The sequence below is a fragment of the Piliocolobus tephrosceles genome, chromosome 6 (assembly GCF_002776525.5).
Source record: "Piliocolobus tephrosceles isolate RC106 chromosome 6, ASM277652v3, whole genome shotgun sequence".
In the NCBI taxonomy this organism is placed as follows: domain Eukaryota; kingdom Metazoa; phylum Chordata; class Mammalia; order Primates; family Cercopithecidae; genus Piliocolobus; species Piliocolobus tephrosceles.
Window position 1 is genome coordinate 6,810,563 of NC_045439.1, and position 23,489 is coordinate 6,834,051.

Genomic DNA, 23,489 nt, shown 5'->3' on the forward strand with positions numbered 1-23,489 from the left:
TTCTATGACTCCACTTATGTGAAGTGCCTAGGGTTTTCAAATTCACAGAGACAGAAAGTGGAACGGTGATTGCCAGAGGCTGGGGAGAGGGAGGAATAGGAAGTGAGGCTTAATGGGTGCAGAGTTTCAGTTTGGAATGATGAAAAAGTTCTGCAGATGAATGGTGATGTTGGTAGAAGAACAATGTGAATATCCTCATGCTTTATAACTGTGCACTTAAAGATGGTTACAATGGTGACTTTTATGTCGTGTGTGTACACACACACACACATATCAGGGAGATATTTTATAGTCTCCATATGTTGCCCAGGCTGGAGCGCAGTGGCTATTCACAAGTGCAGTCCGAGCACACTAGAGCCTCCAGCTCCTGGGCTCAGAGGATCCTCCCTCCTCAGCCTCCCAAGCAGCTGAAACTACAGACGCACACCACCATGCCTGGCTGTTGTGTATATTCTAACACAGTCTTTAACATGAAATGGAATAGACAATTTTGGAGTGCACTGAGCATAGTAAGAACGAGTCTTTGTGTGGGAACATTGGTCTTTACTTAAAAGGTACCTACCTATATGTGCTGAGTTGCGATATATAATACAAGGCATTTCTTGTGGGTCACGGTCACAATCTAAGAGACATTTGGACATATAATAATTGTACAGATAAACATATAAATACAAATTATAAGCGCCAAGGAACAAAGCTAGGTGGAAGGATTTCAAATTATTTCTGTGGCTCTGAACTGGACTAAGGAGGAAAAGAAGCTACCAGAACAGCCATGGGCAGAACAAGGGGCGGCCACGTCAAGCAAGCTGTGGTAGGAGATCGGGAGGCCTGCTTGCATGGGACCTTGGAGAGCCTGTCAGGGGCTTCTGATTTTACTCTAAGAGCAGAGAAAAGTTGACCTTCAGTTAATGTCATGGGCTTAATTGTGTCCTCCAAAAAATTCATCTGTTCAAGTCGTAACCGCCAGGACCTCAGAATGTGACCTTACTTAAAGATGGGGCCTTTACAGATGTAATCAAGTTCAAATGAGGGCATTAGGCTGGGCCGGAATCCAATATGACTGGTGTCCTTATAAGAAGGGGAAATTTGGTCAGAGATGCACACAGAGGGAAGATAAAGTGAAGACATGGGGAGGAGGCATCCACCTGTAAGCCAAGGAGAGGGGCCACAGAAGGATCCAGCCCTGCCCACACCTGGGTTTTAGACTTCTGACCTCCAGAACTGTGAGAAAAATAAATTCCTGTTGTTTCAGGCCTCCAGCTGGTGGCACATTCTTAAGGGAATCTGAGCAGATCAATACAGTTAATATAGAATCTCAGAGTCAATCCGGGTGTGGTGGCTCACGCCTGGAATCCCAGCACTTTGGGAGGCCGAGCCAGGCAGATCACCTGAGGTCAGGAGTTTGAGACCAGTCTGGCCAACATGGTAAAACCCCATCTCTACTAAAAATACAAAAATTAGACAGGCGTGGTGGTGGCATGGTGTCATGGTGGATGACAGGATGTCATCACAGCTACTCAAGAGGCTGAGGCAGGAGAATCACTTGAACCCAGGAGGTAGAGGTTGCAGTGAGCCAAGATTGTGCCCACCACAATCCAGCCTGGGCAACAAGAGTAAGACTCTGTCTCAAAAAAAAAAAAAAAAAAAAAGAATCTCAAAGTCAAGAATTGGCTATTCCACAGATCACAGATGCGGCACCATTCACTACTCATATTAAAACATAAAATTTAGCTTCTCATGATAAAATTGTTACTCTACAAAATGAGAGGTAATCACTGATTCTAACAACCGTAAGGGAACATTCAACTCTGTGGTCTCCAACCCATTTGCTGATGCAGCTGTCGTTTCTACAGCATCCCTGACAAATGGTCACTCTGCCCCTTTCAGTTCTGAAGCACTCCAATTATTAAAAAGATTGTTGTTTATTTTCATCCTAAACTGCCCTTGCCAAAGCATTCTTCACCAATCCTACTTTTGTCTGGTCAATTTCCTCTCTCTCTGACCTGGTTCTGGCTTCTATCTCCTCTGGAACGTTGCAACAGTAGCCTGTGTCCTGGTTTACCCAGCCCTGCTTCATTACTCCAGGGTTAACTTACCCAAAGAGGCGCTAACTGATGTCCTCTCATTCTCTGCTGCCTACCATATTAAGTGCAAACATCTTGGCGTGAACTTCAAGTCTGTCTGCGCTGCTGCTGCAAATGCCATCTTTGGCATTCAACACACCCCTGCCCCACTGTGCTCTCCAAAAACTCCACTTCACGACTCTCAGACGTGCCATGCACTTGAAGCCTTTGAACCTTGGCCAGTGCTGTGCCCTAGTCCTGAGTGCCCACCTCCCCTGCCTGCCAGGGTAGGAGCTGCGCCATCAGCAGGGCCTCTGCAGTCATGAGTACATCTGCCCTTGTGCCAGTCTGCTTTGCCTTGTGGGAACTTGCGTACAAGTCTGTCTCTCCTGGGAGATTATATGCCCCTAATGTCCATCATGCTTGACACAAGGTTGAACGTAGTTGGCAGTGAGTAAATGCTGAGTGAACAAATGAACTATGGACAATGTGGTTGCCCATTACACATGATAGGCTTTCAAGTGCCTGGAAGAGAACCCACATCTTCTCCAGGGTGACATTCTCCATTTCTTCCCTGTCCATCATGTGACATTGTTTCTAGACCCCTTGTCTGGAGAGATGTCCATTCCACCCAACCAGATCCTTTTATCCTGAATCCTGAAGATTCAGGTACTCAGAACAGCATACGGTAACCTCAGAGCACTCCGACCTGGGTGGCATTTCCTTTTGGTAACTTGAATATTATAATTCTATTGATGCAACTGAAGCGTGTATTGATTTTTTTTTTTTTTTTTTTTTTTTTTTTTTTTTTTGAGCAGCCAGGATGTGGACTGTAGGCTCCATGTTGAACTTGCGGTCAATTATAAACCTATCAGTCTTTTAAAAATGAACTGCTATTTTGTACTGAGCTAATTGATATTTTAAAAATCGAATGACAAGATTGATCTTTACCCTTGTTAAATGCCATTTTGTTGGCTTCTGTCCATCATTTTAGCCAACCAAAATCTTGTAAACTCTGAAATCTGGCATTGTCATAGCAGTGAATGTGCCACAATGCACCCTTCAATGTCTCCTTCGTCCTTATAATTGATCATCAGGTTAGCAGTGCGGGAGGGGTGAGAGTCCTGTGTATGGCACTGGATGCCTGCCCAGCCACATCTCTATTGATCTGTTTCTCAGTGCTTTGGAAATACCTGTCTAACTAAAAATGAAATCACCCCAACCGTTCGTTCACTCAGCCTATTTTCTTCTTTATTGTCCATAGGATTTTGTGAAGGAGCTTCGCCATTGCTTTGTAAATTTGGTCTGGTAATACAGAAAAAGAGGGAACGAGGTTGGTTTGGCTCTCAGGCGCCACTTTTCCTTCCAAGTGTTTACACACTAGCTCTTCAAAGATCTGTGAAAATTCTTGCTCAGAACCAATATTAATATCAAATGTATCATCTGTATTTTCCAGAATCCAACTTTTTCTGCTTTTTGGAAACTTATGACCTTTTTTCCCTTCCCAGTTTTCTGCGACTCCCATCTGGCAAAATTAGAGCTGGCTTGCTGAGGCCTGGAGAATGTATTCACGGTAACCGAACAGTCTCTTGCCGTCTCTTGCCTTTCTTAGGCTCTTGGCAATTTCTCCCCAGGGATGTTTCTTCTATCCCTTCCAGTGTTAATGTTATTCTCCTGATTAGAGAAAAAGGAGGCTGGACGCAGTGGTTCACGCCTGTAATCCCAGCACTTTGGGTGGCAAAGGCAGGTGGATCACCTGAGGTCATGAGTTCGAGACCAGCCTGGCCAACATGGTGAAACCCCGTCTTTACTAAAAATAAAAAATTAACCAGTCATGGTGGCATGTGCTTGTAATCCTAGCTACTGGGGATACTGAGGCAGGAGAATTGCTTGAACCTGGGAGGGGCACTCTAGCCTGGGCAGCAAGAGTGAAACTCCATTTGAAAAAAAAGAAAAGAAAAGAAAAGAAAAACAAAAAAAGAAAAAGCCTGCAGAACGAAGTCCTAACCATGCAGACTGGCTTTCGGGGTCCTTGATGGCTCCCCTAGTTCTTCCGGTTCTTTGGCCCCTGTCAATCCCTCTGCTTTTCATTTCCCAAACACCCCACAATTGTCTGCCCCTGGGGCTTTGGTTGTGAGATTCCTGCTGTTGGGAATGTCTTTCCACTCAGTCTGTGAGCTCCCTGGCCACGCCTCTGGCTGGGAGCCTCACACAGGGATGCATTTCTACAGCTTATCTTATGAAGGCGTGACATTGTCAGCCTGGCAAAGCCAGCTCCTTGTTTTCCCTTGTGTCATTGGGCCTGGATGGGCTGGGATGGGGGAGAGGCACTGGCCAAGAAACAGCACTATGTGATAAAGACGGCCTTATCAAGGGCCTCTTCAGCTTCATTATCCTATTACACAATGTCAACACTGCAGAATCATGAACTTCAGACCCTTCCACAGATAATCTGTTAATAGTTCAAATGCATATGACAACTCTATTATCTAAGAAACCCAGTAGGCTATTTACCCAAAAGTGTTCCTAATGATTGGACTCTATCAAAAGAATTTACATATTTTGAAGTATCTCAAGTGGGAAATTAAAAGCAATATTTGCTTGGCTAATTATTTTTAAAATGTCCTTGCAGACCAGGCACAGTGGCTTACACCTGTTATCCCAGCACCTGAGGAGGCCAAGGTGGGCAGGTAGGTCCCTCAAACCCAGGAGTTTGAGACCAGCCTGGGCAACATGTTGAAAACTTGTCTCTATACAAAACACGAAAATTAACCAAGTGTGGTAGCATGTGCCTGTGGTCCTAGCTACTCAGAGGGCTGAGAAGTGGGAAGATTGCTTGAGCCTGAGAGGTCAAGGCTACAGTGAGCCGTGATCATGCCACTGCACTCCAGCCTGGCTGACAAAGCAAGATCCTGTCTCAAAAAAAAAAAAAAAAAAAAAGACAAGAAAAAGTACTTGCATTTAGGAAACTTGATGTTGTAATTGTCTCTAATTCATACAATAGTGCAGACACCACAGTAGATTACAAATGAATTCCAACTGGAGATGGTAGCATCTCCACCAATCAATGGGATTTCCAGGGCATTTTGTTCATTCACTCCATCGTGTTGCCTGTAAGGTTTTATGGCAATTCCTGGCATGCCACAGGCTAACCACAGAGCAAATAAGCTAATATTAGAGCAACCACTCATCCCAGAGGGCCTGGGACAGCCGGGTTTAGGCCTTTGTCCTGGGTGCTCATTAACAGTACTCCTTTGAGGCCAGACACAGTGGCTCACGCCTGTAATCCCTGCACTTTGGGAGGCTGAGGAGGGCAGATCACGAGGTCAGGAGATCGAGACCATCCTGCCAACGTGGTGAAACCGCTTCTTTAATAAAAATACAAATATTAGCCTGGCATGGAGGCACACACCTGTTGTCCTAGCTACTCAGGAGGCTGAGGCAGGAGAATCGCTTGAACCCAGGAGGTGGAGGTTTCAGTGAGCCGAGATCACGCTACTGCACTCCAGCCTGGGTGACAGAGCAACTCTGTCTAAAAAAAAAAAAATTACCCCTTTAACTCAGGAAAGTATTCTGGTTTGGATGATAAATTGTATGGCCATTCTGGTTAATAAAGATTTAGAATCTTTCCGTACTGTGCATTGAAAGAAGATTATCTAGATTGATACAGGTTATGCTTCAAATGCTATCATAAGCTGCCTTACAATATCAAAGTTACAAGAAATAAAAAGAAATGGCCAGAAACCTGAATTTGTATCAGGAAAGTCCAGGAAAAGGCCCACCACTGAGGCTTGCCTGGTCCCCCCCATCATCTCCTTCACAGGCTTTTCCATCCTGGTGTTCTAGAGATGCTGCACTTCTTCCTAATTAATGGAGGGTCCAGGAACTCTTGCACGTGTTTTTGCCGTGGTCCCAGGACTCCAGCTACACCAGAGAGTTGGGCGAAGGTCCTCAGTGTCCTTCTGGAAGTCGACTCGATAAGAAGTTGCTCCCCTACCTCCCCCACAGGCTTGGTCATGGGTTCTTCGTCACAGACAGTTGCTGAGAACTGACCCTGGGCTCACACATTTCACCACACTGAGTGCCCCTGCTGTGCCAGGAACAGGAGACACAATGGGGGAACAGTGCACCATCGCATGCCCGAGGATCTCACAGCCCAGAGGGGAGCAAACACGCTGTAGGTTACACTCACACAGGCCCCCAGTCACCATCAGGTGCTGGCTCCAGTCCCTGCTGCAAGCCTAGCTGGTACTGCCTGCACCTTGCATGTAAGGAAACTCCCTAGGACCAGAGGGGCAGGGGCCTGGCCCGAGGTCACGATGTTGGTAAATGGTAGAGCTGGGATTTAAATCCAGGCCTGTCAGGCCCAAACCCTCACTTTTCTGCTTTGAGCAGCCACCTCTTCAATGGAAGATGCAATGGGAGAGAGGTGGTGGGGGTGGAGGGCTTGGGGAAGGAAGGAGTGGGGAAGGGCAGATCCTACCCAAGCATGCAAGCTGACACCCTGGCTGGGGACAGGTAGGATAACAGTTCCCTACGATATGGTGGGGCCGCAGGCCTCCTGCTGTGGGTGCAGACCCAGGTTTAGCTGTGCTTGCCCCGCAAGGCATATTTGGAAAGTGTTTGTTGCTTGGGTTTGGGACCAATAGACACATGGGAATTACTGAACCCCCAGGGGCAGTGGCGAACTGAGAAGTCCAGAAGTCAAAAGCAGGGGAGCATACCTCCAGCCTTAATGGGTCTGGGAGATGAGAGGTATGGAGAGGAGGCAGGAAAGAGACTAGAAATGCATACTCAGTATGTCTGGAAACTGATGAGACACCCAGCTCTGTTAACGTCAAAGAGGGGACAGGGAGCTGAAACTGAAAGCATCTGGCCCTATTGCAGCAAGCCTGGGACTCCACACTAATGGGCTGGGCTTAGTCTATGGGCAATGGGAGCCCCTTGGAAGCCACAGAATTAGGACTGTGCTTCAGGAAGACTGATGGGCAGTGCACATACCTGGGCCAGGGGACACGAGGCATGAAGACAAACTAGTGGGACCTGTTCCAGGTGAGGTGGTGTGAGCCTGGGTTGGGCTGGCAGCCATCCTCCCAGTCGTGGGGTGGGGAGCTGGCCCGCCAGACTACACCGCCGATGCAGAAGAAGAGAAGATGCCAAGGGAGGATCTGGGGTCTAGAGGGCAGGAGTGGCAGGCGGTGTGGGAATCAGAAAGTGAGTGCAGGGGGAGGGCATGGCCTTAGCAGTGAGGATGCCACACAGCATGGGAGGCACCCCCCATGAGCAAGGGCAGGGCCTTAGGGCTAGAGCTGGCTAGTAAACAGGTGGTGGGGGAGGAGAAAGGCACTGGGAAACCACCTGAGGGGGTGGTGTCAGGAGGGGAAGAGCCAAGCACGCTAGATGGGAGGAGGAGAGAATTAGAAGCTGGGGACGAGTCAAGGAGAAGGGAGGCAGCCAGTGGAACAGGCATCCAGAGGACTGAGCTGGACCCAAGCAGTATACGGGGGCGGGGGCGGGAGTCCTTGGAAAGAAGGAGAGATGCTTCATCACCCGGGAGAGGAAGGTTAAAGGATGAGGTAGATGAAATGCCATAGGAAATGTGAGGCTTCACCCATTCATTCTACAAACACAGGTGTTGCTTAACGACGGAATACGTCCTAAGAACTATGCTGTTACGCAATTTCATTGTTGTGCGAGCGTTGTAGAGTGCACTTACACAAGCCTAGATGGTACAGCCCACTACACACTTAGGCTACATGGTACAGCCCATTGCTCCTAGGGTGCAAACCTGCATGACAGATTGCTGTACTGAATATCGTAGGCAACTATAATACAATGGTAAGTATTTGTGAATGTAAACATCTCTAAACAAATAAAAGGTATACTAAAAATACAGTGTCATAACCTTATGGGACCATCATCATACGTGCAGTCCATCACTGACCCACTCATCATGATGCAGCACATGACCACTTCTTGGCAACATAAGCATTCTTGTTAACAGGAAGCTCTATCAGCGCCTTTCCAGGGAAAGGTGGTGGCTGGAGTATTGAGTTTGCCTCGGCTCCTCGTACCCACAGGACAGAGAGGATGGAAGAGAAACAACCTCCACACTACTTCAAACTGGAAAATAGGAAAAGGGGAGATACAGTCTCATCTGCCCCAGACAAGCTGAACTCAAAGGCAGCAAGGGTGGGCAGCCAAGGAGCAACGTACTTTCCCCACAGAGAACCCCCAAAGGCTTAGGAATGGTCAGGATCAGGTACCTCTCACAGTAGGGGCACAAGAGGGTGTGCTTAAGAAACAGCTGTGGACCAAACTGTGCTCCCTTCCAAATTCATACACTGAAAACCCAACCCCCAATGTGACTGTATTTAGAGATAGGTCCTTTAGGAAGTAATTAAGGTTAAATGAGGTCTTAAGGGTGAGGCCCTGATCTGTTAGGATTGGTGACCTTATAAAAAGGGAGCGAGAGATATATATTTCTTGCTTTCTCTCTGCCCTGTGAGGACACAGCAAGAAGGTGGCAGTCTGCAAGCCAGGAAGAGAGCCCTCACCAGGAACCAACCATGCTGGCACCCTGACTAGACTTCAAGCCTCCAGAATACTGAGGAATAAATTTCTGTTGTTTGACCCACCCAGTATACGGTCTATGGTATTTTGCTATGGCAGCCCAAGGTGACTAAGACAGAAGCAGATAGATTCCTCCCCAGTCTCCTTCCTTTCCCTGTGAAGATTGGAGTTTCAATCTGTTATATAGGTGAACCAAGGGGTTCTCTACACAAAGGCATACCAGAGGGGAGGGGAAGCATCCTGAAGATGGCAAATAAATGATAGCCTGATGCTGAATGATGATACCTCACCCCAGCTCCTTCCTACCCTCAGCTCGCAGAAAATTGGCAGCCAGGGGTCTGCTGTCCAGGCAAGAGAGTGGAAGGACCTTTCTTAGGGAATATGACAAAGTCTTGTGGAAAGACCTAGAGGTTGGGCAGGTTGGGAAATAGAGTGAAGTTCGCCTGTTGACAGGTCTCATCTGTAGACTCAGGGCTTGCAGGTAGTGTTTGAATGTCCCCCCTCTAAGATTTGAATGGAGAGCCAAGAATCTGAACATTTGAGAAAATATAAAAGTCACAAAAAAAACGGTAGAATGAGGGGGTATGAGGAAACAGACAACACAGAGAACAGAAGGAAATAAAACTATTATTTATATCCTCATAGGTCAAAGTTATTGCATCCATGAAACAAGAATGCTATTTATAAAATTAGATGATAAAACATCTTTGAAAATTAAAAATATGGCCATAGAAATACAATCCCCACAGCAATGTCTACTGATAGAGTTGAAGAAATCTCCCAGAAAAATAGAACAAAAAAGACAAAGCTACACAGAATATAGTAGGAAAAAAATGGGATATCATATTGGGAAGTTCAGGATCTGAATAACAAGTTTCAGGAAGAGAAAAATGAAGAAAATAGAGGAAGGGAAATCATCAAAGAAATAATTCAAGAAAATTTTCCAAAACAAAGAAACATGACACATGAATTTCTAGATTGAAAGAGCCTGAGTGCCCAGCACATTGGAGGAAAAACAAAACAAAACACCACCACTAAATGTTATTTATACTCACCAAATGTTATATCCATCAGATATTATATGCACCAAATGTTTTAGAACATTGAGGATAGGAAAACATTCAAAAAGCTTCCAGAGAGAAACAACAGTCTCAGACAAAGAATTAAGAATTAGAATGACATTGGAATTCTAAACAGTAATGATATGAGCTAGAAAACAACAGATAAATGCAAAGAATAAATTTTTGAGGGAAAAATTGTTTTAACCTGTAATTAAAGACCCAGATGCACCATCAAATCATGTGTGCAAGTGGAATAAAGACATTTCTAGTCACACGAGATCTCAGAAACTTAGCTCTTCTGTGCCTCCTTTCTCAGGAAGCTACTGCAGGATGTGCTCCACCAAAATGAGGAAGTTGCCAAGAAAAATTACATGGGATTCAGAAAACAAGGAATCAGCACGAGAGAGATAAAAGGAATCCCCAGGAAGTAGATGGACAGTAATAATCATGCTAACAGGCAGCCAGTCCAGACTGCAATGGGAGAACAGAGGCTCTGGAGAAATGCCATCAAGAAGCTGAAATTAGAAGCTGTCAGAAAGAGATCTGCATATAAGGCAGAATAGTTGGGGATGACTTAGTGAATGATACATGGAAAATAGAAGACAGTAATTTACTACAGGAAAAACAAAAAAACTTCTAAGAAAGGAAATTCAATCATACAATATGGCTTAACTTTGAGTAGTGTTTCATAGTCATAGTAATATAAACACACACTGGCCAAATTTTAAAATTCTGACATGACTATATTAGGAAGAGGAAGGGTATGTATCCACATGTGAGTATGGAGTAAGTGATGTGAGTGAGAACTAAATCTTCATCTTCCTGGCGGGACATTAGCAGATTAAAAAATGCCTGTCCCAGACCTTTTTAAATTGGTGCCTTTCAAATTGGTGGCTCATGCCTGTAATCCTAACACTTTATGAGGCTGAGGCAGTTGAGCCCAGGAGTTGAAGACCAGCTTTGGCAACATAGTGAGACCGTGTCTCTATAAAATAAAATAAAGAGGCAAAAATTAGCCAGGCATGGTGGTGTGTGCCTGTAGTCTCAGCTGCTCAGGAGGCTGAAGGGAGAGGATCACTGCAGCAAGCCTCAACCTGGGCAACAGAGCATGAGCCTATTTCAAACCAAAAAACAAAACAAAACCCCCCACAAAAATGCTTGGACTTGGACAATCAGGAAGTAGCAGTATATGCATGTTATTTCAAGAAAGGTAAAGGCAGCAGGTGTGGTGGCTTATGCTTCTAATCTCAGCATTTTTGGAGGCCGAGGCGGGCGGATTGCTTGAGGTCAGGAGTTTGAGACAAGCCTGGCCAACACGGTGAAACCTCGTCTCTACTAAAAATAATTTTTAGTATTTTTAGTAGAGACAGGGTTTCACTGTGTTAGCCAGGATGGTCTCGATCTCCTGACCTCATGATCCACCCGCCTCAGCCTCCCAAATTGCGAGGATTACAGGCGTGAGCCATTGCGCCCGGCCTGTTTGATTTCATTTTTTAAGTACTTGCAGTCCATAACTGATAAATTTAAATTAAGCTTAAAATCATGTACATTTTAGTCTTTCTTCTTGAGCTCCCATTTATTGATTTGTTCTCAGTTTGTTCATTCATTCATTCATTCACTCTACAAACATTTGCTGTGAGTCTTCTTCTGTGGGTTGGCTGCTGGGACAGCTGAAGAGGAAATCTCAATTCCTGCTCAGACAGGACCTTTCCTTTTAATAAGAAAAACTTCAAGGAGGTTCAAGTTCTATTTGCCTTTTACTTTATTTTGTGTGGTAGCTGAGTTTCTGAAGAACTCTCAATTCTATGTTTGAAATCAGTTGAGGTCTTGGGACGACAGTGGTTGAAGCTCATGATTTAAAGTGTTCCTATGACAAATCCATCAGGAAAAAAATTCTGCACAATATATGAATATGTAATCTATGTCTTCTTATATTCATCACTCTGGTGAGAAATCGATGTGGCTGTAGGAAAGGTAGCTGAAGAACAAACTTTCGGGAAACATATCGCCATTTGAGAAGAGATTACACCACTGAACTCCAGCCTGGGTGAGAGAGAGATACTCTGTTTCTTCTTTTTTTTTTTTTTTGAGACGGAGTCTCGCTCTGTTGCCCAGGCTGGAGTGCAGTGGCGCGATCTTGGCTCACTGCAAGCTCTGCCTCCTGGGTTCACGCCATTCTCCTGCCTCAGCCTCCCAAGTAGCTGGGACTACAGGCACCCACCACCTCGCCCGGCTAATTTTTTGTATTTTTAGTAGAGACGGGGTTTCACGGAGTTAGCCAGGAATTTTGTGTATTTTTAGTAGAGACGGGGTTTCACCATATTGGCCAGGCTGGTCTTGAGCTCCCAGCCCCTCAGGTTATCCACCCAATTTGGCCTCCCAAAATGCTGGGATTATAGGCATGAGCCCCATGCCCAGCCAGTTTCACAGGTTTTGATATTTCCTCCATTTATAACAAATATAATTGCTTCCTTTCAACTTCATCTGTAAGGGCTCTGAGGAGAATCTCTTCTATATATTTAATCTATGAATGGCTGTGTTACCTGCTAAGATTTCATTTTTTCTTGTAGGACATTTTATTGCACCATTTTAAAATAGCAGGAAAATATTCTTAAAAGATAGCCTTAGTTTTGAAAAATCATGTTTTAGTTGGAACAATATAAACATAAACTGTATCATGAAACTGTGCTGTGAAAATCCTCCTTCTCTAAATATTATTCTTGTGTCAAAACTATTAATGTTCTTATAATGGGTCCTGGATGAATCTACAAAATGTTTTATTCAAGGTCCTTGAAATGACCTTGAATTGCTCTCCCAATACTGTCATTACACAAAGGAGAGAAGAAGCTAATAAGTTGTATGCATGTCTTAGGCATGCCTTTCAAATTGGTGCAAAAATCATGTGCAGTAAAATACATATCATAGTCATGAAAACGCAGCTTCCACATGGAGGCTGGGCCAGTCTCTAAAACACAACTCTAACACAATCACTCTCCAGATCAAAAGCCCCTGGGTTCCCTGTTGCCCGGCATGAGGAGTAAGCCCAGCCCATGGGCCTGCCGTCATGGTGCTGGGTCAACCTTGCTAGCGTGGGATCTGTCACGTCCGTCCGTGCCTCAGCCTACTTGCCTGTGAAGTGAAGCACTTGCTGTACTCCGGGTCTGCCTCACTCTTTCCATCACACATCTTAAGTGTCCCTTCCCGCTGCTCCACATTTCCCAAGTCACCACCTCTCAAGTTCATCTCAAATGCCACTGTTCTGGGAGCTGGCTCTTCCCTCCCTGCCATATGCCCTATCTCCCTCCTCTGAACGCCTCAGTACCTGGTACTTGTCCAGGTCTGTGGCAGTCCTCTGTGGACTTGCCTACTTCACCTACTGAGCTCTGTACTCCCTGAGAACAGAGATCGGATCCCTCCTGGATGCTCTGTAATTAGGAAACAGATTTGACTTGAAGACATAGCCTTATGCCTATTTCAAGGCTCCTGTAACTTTTCAAGAAGGCTGTGATGCTCTGCCTCTGTGTCCTGGGCAGTGCGCCAGCAAACTGCATTCCTAATTACATAACAGTATTCAAATGCATGTCAGTATGAAAAGAGGAATCAACTCTATTTTGTATCTTTTTTTTTAAACAGAAAAGCTTTTTTCTGATCACTGGACTACTTTCCATTTTAAGCTAATTAGTAAATTGCATTTTTGGCTCTTTAACTGGCTAGGTTAAATTTAGCTCATCTTTTCCCTTAAAGTCAAGCTGTCAGTGGGTTTTGCAATTAAAATTTCCACTCTCAACTTTCATTCTCATTCAAGAGGATGCTGGCAAGCCACCCCCTCCTTCTGCCCTTCCTTCCTTAAGCTTCTCCCCTACTCAAGGCTTCACACGGACATGGGAAAATGGCCCCTTACCCCTACAGCTGCAGGGAACTACAAGCATGGCCCTCACCAGCAGGCCGGGCGTCCGCTCAAGGGTGCACACGTCGCTCAGCCATGCCACTGAGCACCCAGCCTATCCCAGTGAAGCTATTGAAAATATGCAGCATCCTATGTGGCCAGGGCTAGAGCAGGGGCTTGGAGGGCCCCTGCCGTGCCAAGCATGAACCCTTGAGTGGGTGGATATGGGAAGGTCTGAGGAGTCCCAGAGGAGGGGGGTAGGAGAAGGAAAAAGGGTACACTTGGGAGGCATCGAGGATAGGGCAACATTACAGAAATACTGGGCATTACAGAAATATTTGCATCTTTTAACAATTGCCATGGCCAAACCAGGGTATTCCAGCTGACTCTGGGCCCTGCCAGGTCCCAGAGCTGCTTAAGAACAACATGGTGAGGAGCGTGGATGTGGGTTAGGGTGGAGGTCACAAGGCCCCCCTGTCGCTGTGACCAGAGTCATTCTAGAGCACGGGAAAGTCCCCCCATGCCTAGAATCCTGCTTCTCATCTCCAACCCCTCTGCTCTTTACTTGGAGCTCTCTGTCATCCTCCCTCCTTCCCTGACTCCCCTGGAGTCCTGCCAAGGGCTCTTCTCCTGACCCAGGCTCTTTCTGCCCACCCCCAAGTGTGGTTCAGAGACCCCCCACCCCTGGCCCAGTACCCCAGCCCCTCAGTAGGACAGACTGGGGGAGGGAGTGGGGGAAGTTGCTCACCCAGCTGTCGTGAAGCAGAAGACAAGAGGCCAGGCCTCCCCTGTGTGAGCCGCCCAGCCGCCCCTCCTCCAAGGGGAGATGGGGAGACAGAGGCTGGCTTTATGAGCAGAGCGCTGGTATCCCACTTCCCTCGTGGCCATTAAGCAAGATGGGCTGGGGCTTTCCAAGAAGAGAGAAGGAGGCATCCATTATGCAGGCTCTAATGAGTCTCAGGTCCCAGGTCTCTGAGGACGTGGGAAGGGCCAGGGACGGGAAGCGTTGCCCACCTCAGCCTGGCTGCTCCTCTTCCTAGCCAGGCTCCTGCTTTCTGCCACAAGATCCTGCGCTTCTGGGTGATGGCAAGTAGGGCAGACGGGGCGCCCCAGGGGGACGGCTGCAGTTCGTGAAATGAGCTCCGTGACCTGGGAGTTCTGCAGAGCACAGGGGTTCCGGAAGCAAGTGCCTGCCTCTTTGTAGTCAGACGGCATTTTGATGGAGAATTGCCTGGGGAAAAACTGGAAAACCTTTTTCCTCTTCCAGCGGCAGGTCCTGGGCAATGTCCACCCCTCTCTGGGCCTGAGGCAGGTAGATTCTGGGACCTCCTGGGGTCTTTGCAGCCTGGGCTCCGGTGGCCCTAGCTGTGCGGGAGGCTCCCCAATGCCTGTCTACGGAATAGTGAGGAAAATGTAGAGGGAGTTTGTCATGAAATAAAATGTATTTTAATTTCAGAACTTAGGCTTATTCTGAGATTGTGCATCTGGCATTGGTGATAAAGTAGCCTTGCTTTTATGAAATGATGCCCAGAGTAGATGGTCATTACTTTTGAGTGTATTTATTTACCAAAACAAAAAGTTGGCATGTGCAGGGTGTGTGGGGAGGTGTGAAAGTCTGTGAATCGTTGTTTGGCCCCGAGGCCTGAGCCCTGAAGAACTGTGGGCTTGGGTGGCTGTAAGCCTCAGAGGGGTGTGGAGGAGGAGAGAACACAGTCACGCAGCCCATCTGTAGGAACCTTTCTGTGGGGATGGCCTGTGACCGCTCTGCACCCAGGATGTTCAAGATGCAAAGCCTTCTGAACCATGGACAGGGAAGGGAGAAAGTCTTGTATTTTATTCGTTCAAGGGGCTCTTACGGTCACAGAACCTGCTCCTTGTCTGCCAAGCATCAGAGCACCATGGGTCAAACAGTGCGTTGTGACCCACTAATGGGTCATAAAATCAATTTAGCAGGGACTGAGACGAGCATTGTTCAAATGAAATGTTGTGAAATATAGCAGAAAATATGAGAATTATGTTAATGCTATATGTAGATATGAAATAGAGCAAGTATTGATTCACGAACCATTTGCTCCACTTCTGGTATAAAGCAATAAAAGTCCTAAAAACCTCCTGCAGACAACACAAATGCTACACAAAATAATACAAAACAATGCCTGGAGGGCTTTGGAGAGTTGACAAGAGCAGGCAGGCTTTGGAGCAATGTCCAAACTAGGGACAGGAATCACCCCACAGGGGTGAGTTTCGCATTTTCACAGCTCTGTCTTAAGTGCAGCCCCATGTGTGGTGGTGGCACGAGGTGACCACGTCCCGGTAGAAAATCTGTTGTCTGGACAGAGGAAGCAAGAGAAGAAGCCTTGGACAACCACGGCTATTAGAGAATGGGGAGAAACCCAAGAAAAGAGGTAGCCAGAGAAGGGGAACCCCAAATTTAGCATGTAAACTCTGCCCAGCTCTCTGACTGGCTCCCAAACACACAGCTTGCAAGGCATATTAAGAGCAGTCTGGCCGGGCATGGTGGCTCAAGCCTGTAATCCCAGCACTTTGGGAGGCCTCTTTGCTTCCTGGGTTCAAGCGATTCTCCTGCCTCAGACTCCCGAGTAGCTGGGACTACAGGTGTGCACCACCACACCTGGCTAATTTTTGTATTTTTAGTAGAGTTGGGGCTTCACATGTTGGCCAGATGGTCTCCATCTCCTGACCTCATGATCTGCCCGCCTTGGCCTCCCAAAGTCTTGGGGTTACAGGCGTGAGTCACTGCGCCTGGCCAATCCCGCTTTACAGAGAAAAGAACTGAAATAGTCTTGCCTAAAGTCAATGACTAGCAAGTGCTGGAACCAGGACCAGACCTGACCCATGCTCCCTCTCGGCTGTAGTAAGCTCTGGTTCATGGAACCCAGCTCTTCTCCTTAAAATAGGAACTTGTAGCCCACTTTTCAGCAGAAGCCAAATCTCATTTCTGTGAAATAAGAAGTAATCCCTGAAGTTTCTCACCGTGCCTTCTTCTCACACAGTCACCATGGCGATGGAAAAATATTATGCGGTGGGGGAATTATGGGACTATGATTCAGCAGGGCCAGCAAGAGGACCTTTGGAAAATGGTGACTCCCAGTGGACACGCTGCATTTTCAAAGCCAACACTCCAGGATGATGGATTGCACTTTGCTTCCTATAGAAGCCTGGTGGCCAGCCTCTCTCCATTAGCGGCCGACCCTCTCTCTCCATGCAAACATTTTTCTTACAAGAAAAGCACTGGTCATTTATTACCATGATTGCTGCTTGGCAACATGGAATTGTGGAAATCGGCTGGCTTCGTTAAATTTTAAACATTTTTCCTTGCCAAGTGAAACAAATTATTGATGTTGATTTGGGCGGACATTTAACATTTTCCAAGAGAATTTCAATGGTGAAGAGTGCAAACCTGGTTTTTAAGACTAGAATGGTGGAGCTGTTCATTTGACATTAAATAATGCTGGAATACAATGGTCTTCTTAAGCTGCTGTTGGGAAGCCCCCCTAAAATAGCTAGTTGGTCTATGTGTGATAGAAACATACCAACTGAGGTCTTCAAAAAAATTAAAAATTAGGCTGGACGTGGTGGCTCATGCCTGAAATCCCAGCACTTTGGGAGGCAGAGGTGGGTGGATGCCCTAAGATCAGGAGTTCAAGACCAGCCTGGCCCACATAGTGAAACCCCGTCTCTACTAAAAATACAAAAATTAGCTGGCGTGGTGGTGGGCACCTCTAATCCCAGCTACTCTACTCGGGAGGCTGAGGCAGGAGAATTGCTTGAACCCACGAGGCAGAGGTTGCAGCGAGCCGAGATCGCGCCACTGCACTCCAGCCTGGGCAACAGAGTAAGACTCTGTCTCAAAAAAAAAAAAAGTAAAACTTTAATTTCCATATGATCCAGCAATTGCGCTTTTGAGTCTACACCCAAAAGAATAGAAAGCAGAGGCTCAGATAGGTGTTTGCACACCCATCTTCATAGTAGCATCATTCACAATAGACAAAAGGTGGAAACAGCCTAAGTGTTCATTGACGGATGAATGGGTAGGTAGTAAATAAAATGTAGTAACCATTTTATTAACCATTAATCATTAATCATGAATGTGTAAGTAGTAAATAAAATGTGGTAACCATTTTATTAACCATTAAGTATTAACCATTAATCCAGGCCAGCCGCGGTGGCTCATGCCTATAATTCCAGCACTTTGGGAGGCCAAGGTGAGTGGATCACTTGAGGCCGGGGGTTCAAGACCAGCATGGTCAACATGTGGAAACCATGTCTCTACTAAAAATACAAAAATTAGCCCGGTATGGTGTGCACACCTGTAATCCCAGTTACTTGGGAGGCTGAGGCAAGAGAATCACCTGCGTCTAGGAGGCAGAGGTTGCAGTGAGCCGGCATCACATCACTGCAACTCCAGCCTGGACAAAAGAGTCAGATTCTGTCTCAAAAAAAAAAAAAAAAAAACAAAAAACAAAAAACAAAGCATGCGGTAAATCTATACAATGTAATATTTTTAACTTTAAAGGAAGAAAATCCTGACACGTTACAACATGGAGGAACCTTGACCTTGAGGATATATAAATGAAATAAACCAGAAATAAAAGGACAAATACTTATGATTACACTCACAGTATGTACCTAGAGCGGTCAAATTCATAGAGACAAAAAGTAGATTGGTGGTTGCCAGGGGCTTGGCATGGTTGGGGGAGGTTATTGTTTAATGGGCACAGAGTTTCCACTTGGCAAAATGAAATGGACTCTGGAGATGGATGGGAGTGAGGGCTGCACAACAATGTGAATGTACTAATCCACCCAACTGCATACTTAAAACAGTTAGGACAGGCTGAGCACGCCTATCTTACATGCCTGTAATCCCAGCACTTTGGGAGCACTGGAGCATCACTTGAGCCCAGGAGTTCGACACCAGTCTGGGCAATGTAAGAAGACCCCATGTCTACAAAGTAAAGAAAAAAAATTAGCTGGGCATAGTGGTGCTCGCCTGTGGTCCCAGCTACTCAGGAGACTGAGGTGGGAGGATCGCTTGAGCCCAGGAGGTTGAGGCTGCAGTGAGCCATGATTGTGCCACTGCACTCCAGCTTGGGCAACAGAGTAAGACCCTGTCTCAAAAAACAACAACAAAAAAAAACGATTAAGATAGTAAACTTTGTTATGTATTTCACTATAGTTAAAAAAACAACAACACTGACTGAGGAATGGGCAGGACGGTGGTTTGGGTGTCCCTGTACACTGACTTGGACCTACTCCTGGCCATGCCAAAAGTCTGTCAAGAAACTGTATCACATCCTGCACCAAGTTCCTGTGGTTCAGTGGCTGTGTGGAGCCCACCCTGCTGCTTCTGTGCCTGGGCTGGAGTTTGGGACTTTCCTTCTCATCCAACTTCTTCTCTCCTTGCAGCGGCACCTCCAGGAAGCCTGCCCTGACGCTCCTTGGCCTTCATCTGTTCGCAAACTTGCACGCTCCACTAGACTGTGAATGCACAGAACTCACTGCTGAAAGCCTGCCCTTGAGACCAGCAGCATCCGCCAAACCTGGGAGCTTATCAGAAATGCACATCACCCAGGGAGACTTCAGTGGGGAAGAGCAGCCCAGGGCTCTGCCTTGGCCAGGAGGGTGGCCAGGGAAGTGGAGTGGAGGCTGAAGAGGGCAGCTGAATTCCAGCCCCACCTGGCACCATCTGTGTGACCTTGGGCAAATCGCTTAACCTCTCTGAGCTGCACTTCCCTCATCCGTAAAATTGCAGGGCTGCTGCGAGAAGGAAGGAGAACAACCCGGGTGAAGAGCTGCTGTGAGACCTCTGTGAGCTGGGGGAGGAGGAAAGAGGAGAACAGCTCTGGAGCCACCTGGCCCAATGTCCTCATGGGAGAGTGAGCCACACAGAGAGGGCAGTGAAAAGAGGAAGGTCACACAGCAAGTCAGCGGTGGCCTGGGACTAGCGGGCATCTCCACTGCCCCCACTCGCTGGTACCAGGGCTCCTCAGCCTGCAGCCAACTGTCTTCTCCTCCAGAAGCACTTGAGGTCCTCAGCTTCCTGGCAGTGCTAGCAAGAAGCAAAGGGCAGCCCCAGCACACCCCCAGCTGCCTACCAAAGAAGTCTTCACAGGTCATCAACCTCTCAGAACACAAATTTCCTGCAGGCCCCGGCTCCTCCAGAGCTGTCCCCAACCTTGCAGGCAGAGGTGGGTTTGGTGATTTGGATTAGGGTCCTCCTGGTGCTCCCTGCTGCCCTGAGAGCCAGCCCACGTCATCATCCATGCTCGTGTTTATTACACAACTGTGCTGAGGTCAGAGAGGTGAGGGATGTAAAAAGTGAAATCAATCGAAACATCATGCAGCATAGCTGAGGATCTAGAGAGGTTATTGCAGTGATGAGGACAATAACACGACGACCACAAGCTCGTTGGGCACGAGTCTAAGAGCTCCTCATGCTTCTGCAGTGATTCCTACAAATAATTTCAGGAAGCCTTGCTGAGGGCTGGTGGGGCCTGGCTGGTCCTGCTTGTGAGCTTCAGCCTGTCATTTAGCCTCTCCCCACCTTATCGCCAGGTGTAGTGTCCCGCCTTGTGAAGGTACCAAATACCTTGTCAAGGTGCCTGAGTGTGCTGCTATGAAGAGGGTTGTCTTGCAGTAAATCCACATATATGGTAGATGTGTCCATGTCTACTCACACAGCTCCAGGAATATCCGGAGGAGCGGTATGTATGTTTATACACACACACACTCATACATACATGAATATACATCAAACACACTGCATTAGTCCGTGTTCACACTGCTGATAAAGACCTACCTGAGACTGGGCAATTTACAAAAGAAAGTGGTTTAAGGGACTTACAGTTCCATATAGCTGGGGAGGTCTCATAATCATGGCAGAAGGCAAGGAGGAGCAAGTCACATCTTACATAGATGGTGGCAGGCAAAGAGAGAGCCTGTGCAGGGAAACTCTCCCTTATGAAACTGTCAGATCTCGTGATACTTACTATCATGAGAACAGCATGGGGAAGACCTGCCCCACGATTCAGTTACCTCCCACTGAGTCCCTCACACAACACATGGGAATTCAAGATGAGATTTGGGTGGGGACACAGCCAAACCATATCACACACATATGTAGGGGTGTTATTCAGCTTTAGCAGATAATATCAGTTTTCTAGAATGGCTTTAACAACTTATCTTCTACCAGTAGCGTGTGTGAATTCCAGTTTCTCCATGTCTCTATTCTTTTTATTTTAATTTACTTTTAGACAGGGTTTCACTCTGTTACTCAGGGTGGAGTGCAGTGACAGAAATGGCTCACTGCAGTCTCAACCTCCCAGGCTCAAGTGAACCTCCCACCTCAGCCTCCCATGTAGCTGGGACTACAGGCGTGTGCTACCACACCTGACTACTTTTAAAAATGTTTTGTAGAGAAAAGGTCTCATCATGTTGCCCAGGCTGGTTTTGAACTCTTGGGCTCAAGCAATCCTCCTGTCTTGGCTTCCCAAAGTGCTGAGATTACAGGCATGAGCCACTGCACCCAGTCCATATCTTTTTTTTTTTTTTTTTTTGAGACAGAATCTCGCTCTGTTGCCCAGGTTGGAGTGCAGTGGCACGATCTTGGCTCACTGCAACTTCCGCCTCCCGGGTTCATGCCATTCTCCTGCCTCAGCCTCCCGAGTAGCTGGGACAATAGGTGCCCGCCACCATGCTAATTTTTTGTATTTTGCATTTTGTATTGTATTAGCCAGGATGGTCTCAATCTCCTGACCTCGTGATCCGCCCACCTCAGCCTCCCAAGGTGCTGGGATTACAGGCGTGAGCCACCGCGTCCGGCCTACCCAGTCCATATCTTTATCAACATTTGGTATTTCCACTTACAGAAAGGTTAAAAACAAGCAAGCAAAAGCTATCCCAGTATTAGAAGCCCAAACAGTGTTTACTTCAGGGGTTAATGGCTGGAGGAGGGTACAAGGGGCTTCTGGTGGTGTAAGTTCTGTTTCTTGAGCGGGGCTGGTTATACAGGTAGGTTTACCGTGGATATTCCTCAAGTTGTATACTTACAATGAATGCCCTTTTCTGTAAGCATGTTGCATTTCATTTTTTTTTTTTTTTGAAGTTTATGAAAAAAACACTCGATTAAAAGCAATCCAGTGGCACAGGCACTATTATTGTCCCTGTACAGAGGAAGACACTGAAGGTCAAGGTCACTCCCTGGCATGGGGCTCATTGTGCAAATTAATTTATGTAAAGCCCCTTTCCTGTCTGTGCCCACGTCTGTTCAGCCACTGAGCCCATCAGCTCCACCTCCACATATTTCCCTACTTGTCATTGGTTTCCAATCAGGTTACCCTTCCGGCTGAGCCAAGTGCTAGATTTTGTCACCTTCAAATTTCATGTCATTTTGCCCCCAGTTCTCGATTTTTTTTTTTTTTCCTGAGACGGAGTCTCGCTCTGTCACCCAGCCTGGAGTGCAGTGTCCCAGCTACTGGGGCAGTGATCTCGGCTCACTGCAACCTTCGCCTCCCAGGTTCAAGCGATTCTCATGCCTCAGCCTCCTGATTAGCTGGGATTACAGGCGCCTACCACCACATCCAGCTAACTTTTATATTTTTATTAGAGACAAGGTTTAGCCATATTGGCCAGGCTGGTCTTGAACTCCTGACCTCAAATGATCCGCCCACCTCGGCCTCCCAAAGTGCTGGGATTATGGGCATGAGCCACTGCACCCAGCCTCATTTTGCCCTCGGTCCTGAGAGCCCAGGGGAGATCATTTTGAATGTCCATTCTGCAGTCTCCCACACCAACTGCTCACCCCAGGCTTGGTGTCACCCACAAATTCGGTAAGCATGCCTCCCACACGTCTGCCCCAGTCCTGGGCAACTTTGCTCTCCCTGGGAGGGGCAGCCAGGCCTCTCCCAGGGAGATACCCAGTAAGACACCCAGTGAGCAACCCTGGACTGTATCTGACACCCAGCACACTGCTCTGCCAGCCTTCCTCTTTCTCAGTCTCCACAAACGTCTTATCTGTCAAACAGCCACTCCGCAAATATTAATAGGATCCCTACAATGGGAAGGCTCTGTGCTAGCAACCAGAGCAGGATGAAACTGAACCAAAAACTTGGAGCTGGCAGGGGCGGGGAGGTGATGGTTACAGTCTCCAGAGTCAGCCTGAGTTCCAATCCTGACTCTGCCACTCTCAAGCTGTGTGACTCTGCCCAAGTCACTCAGTTTCCCTGAGCCTCAGTTTTCTCCTCGGTCAGGTGGGGATAAAAATCGTGCCTTCCAGGGTACAGTGAGGACTGAGTGAGGTAACATTTGCAAAGCTCTTCGAACAGAGTCTGGCACAGAGAAAACGCTTTACGAGCCTTGGTTGGCATGGTTGGTCTGAGAGGGCTTCCGGCATTTGTCTGTGATTCTGTGTTTTTCCTTCTCCCCGCCCGCCTGTGGCTCAGGCCTTGGTTGTTTCTGTGGTCCATGGGTAGCAGAGAGCAAAATGCACAACAGAGTCACTTGAATGAGACAGAACTGTGTTCAAATCCCAGCTTTGCATGCACTGGTTGAACACAGGTATTGGGCAAGATACTGTTTGCTCCATTATAAGATGGGACCAGAGGCGCCACACACTGAGGGACCGTCTGGCTCAAGTTAGGGCTTACTTAATGAGACTGAGATTAATATCGGTGTTTGGGCGTTGAGCAGGCTCCCAGTCTGTCTGCAAGGCCTTTCCAGGGAGAAAGGGAAAATCAGCACTTTGCATGCTGTAAGGAGGCTTGCTGTATGGAGGAGGGACAGGCTGATCCCCCGTTAGGAATGTGACATAAGAATTAAATTCATGAAAGTCTAAAAGTCATTTCCTTTGAACAGTAAGTTCGTTTTCTTTCTTTTTCTTTTCTTTTT

At 47.0% G+C, this 23,489-nt stretch overlaps 1 protein-coding gene across 2 annotated transcripts in view; it reads right to left on the reverse strand.

The window, feature by feature from the left end:
• The window catches only part of EML1 (EMAP like 1), a 207,151-nt gene that overhangs the window by 158,331 nt on the left and 25,331 nt on the right, over window positions 1-23,489 (reverse strand). The window contains exon 1 of one of the 2 annotated variants that reach the window (XM_023205611.1): window positions 14,332-14,745. The exons of the other annotated variant lie outside the window; for it this stretch is intronic. The gene's annotated coding sequence lies outside the window, so the exon portion shown is untranslated. Of the gene's footprint in view, window positions 1-14,331; window positions 14,746-23,489 lie in introns of those variants that run through there. 2 annotated transcript variants of the gene reach the window in all.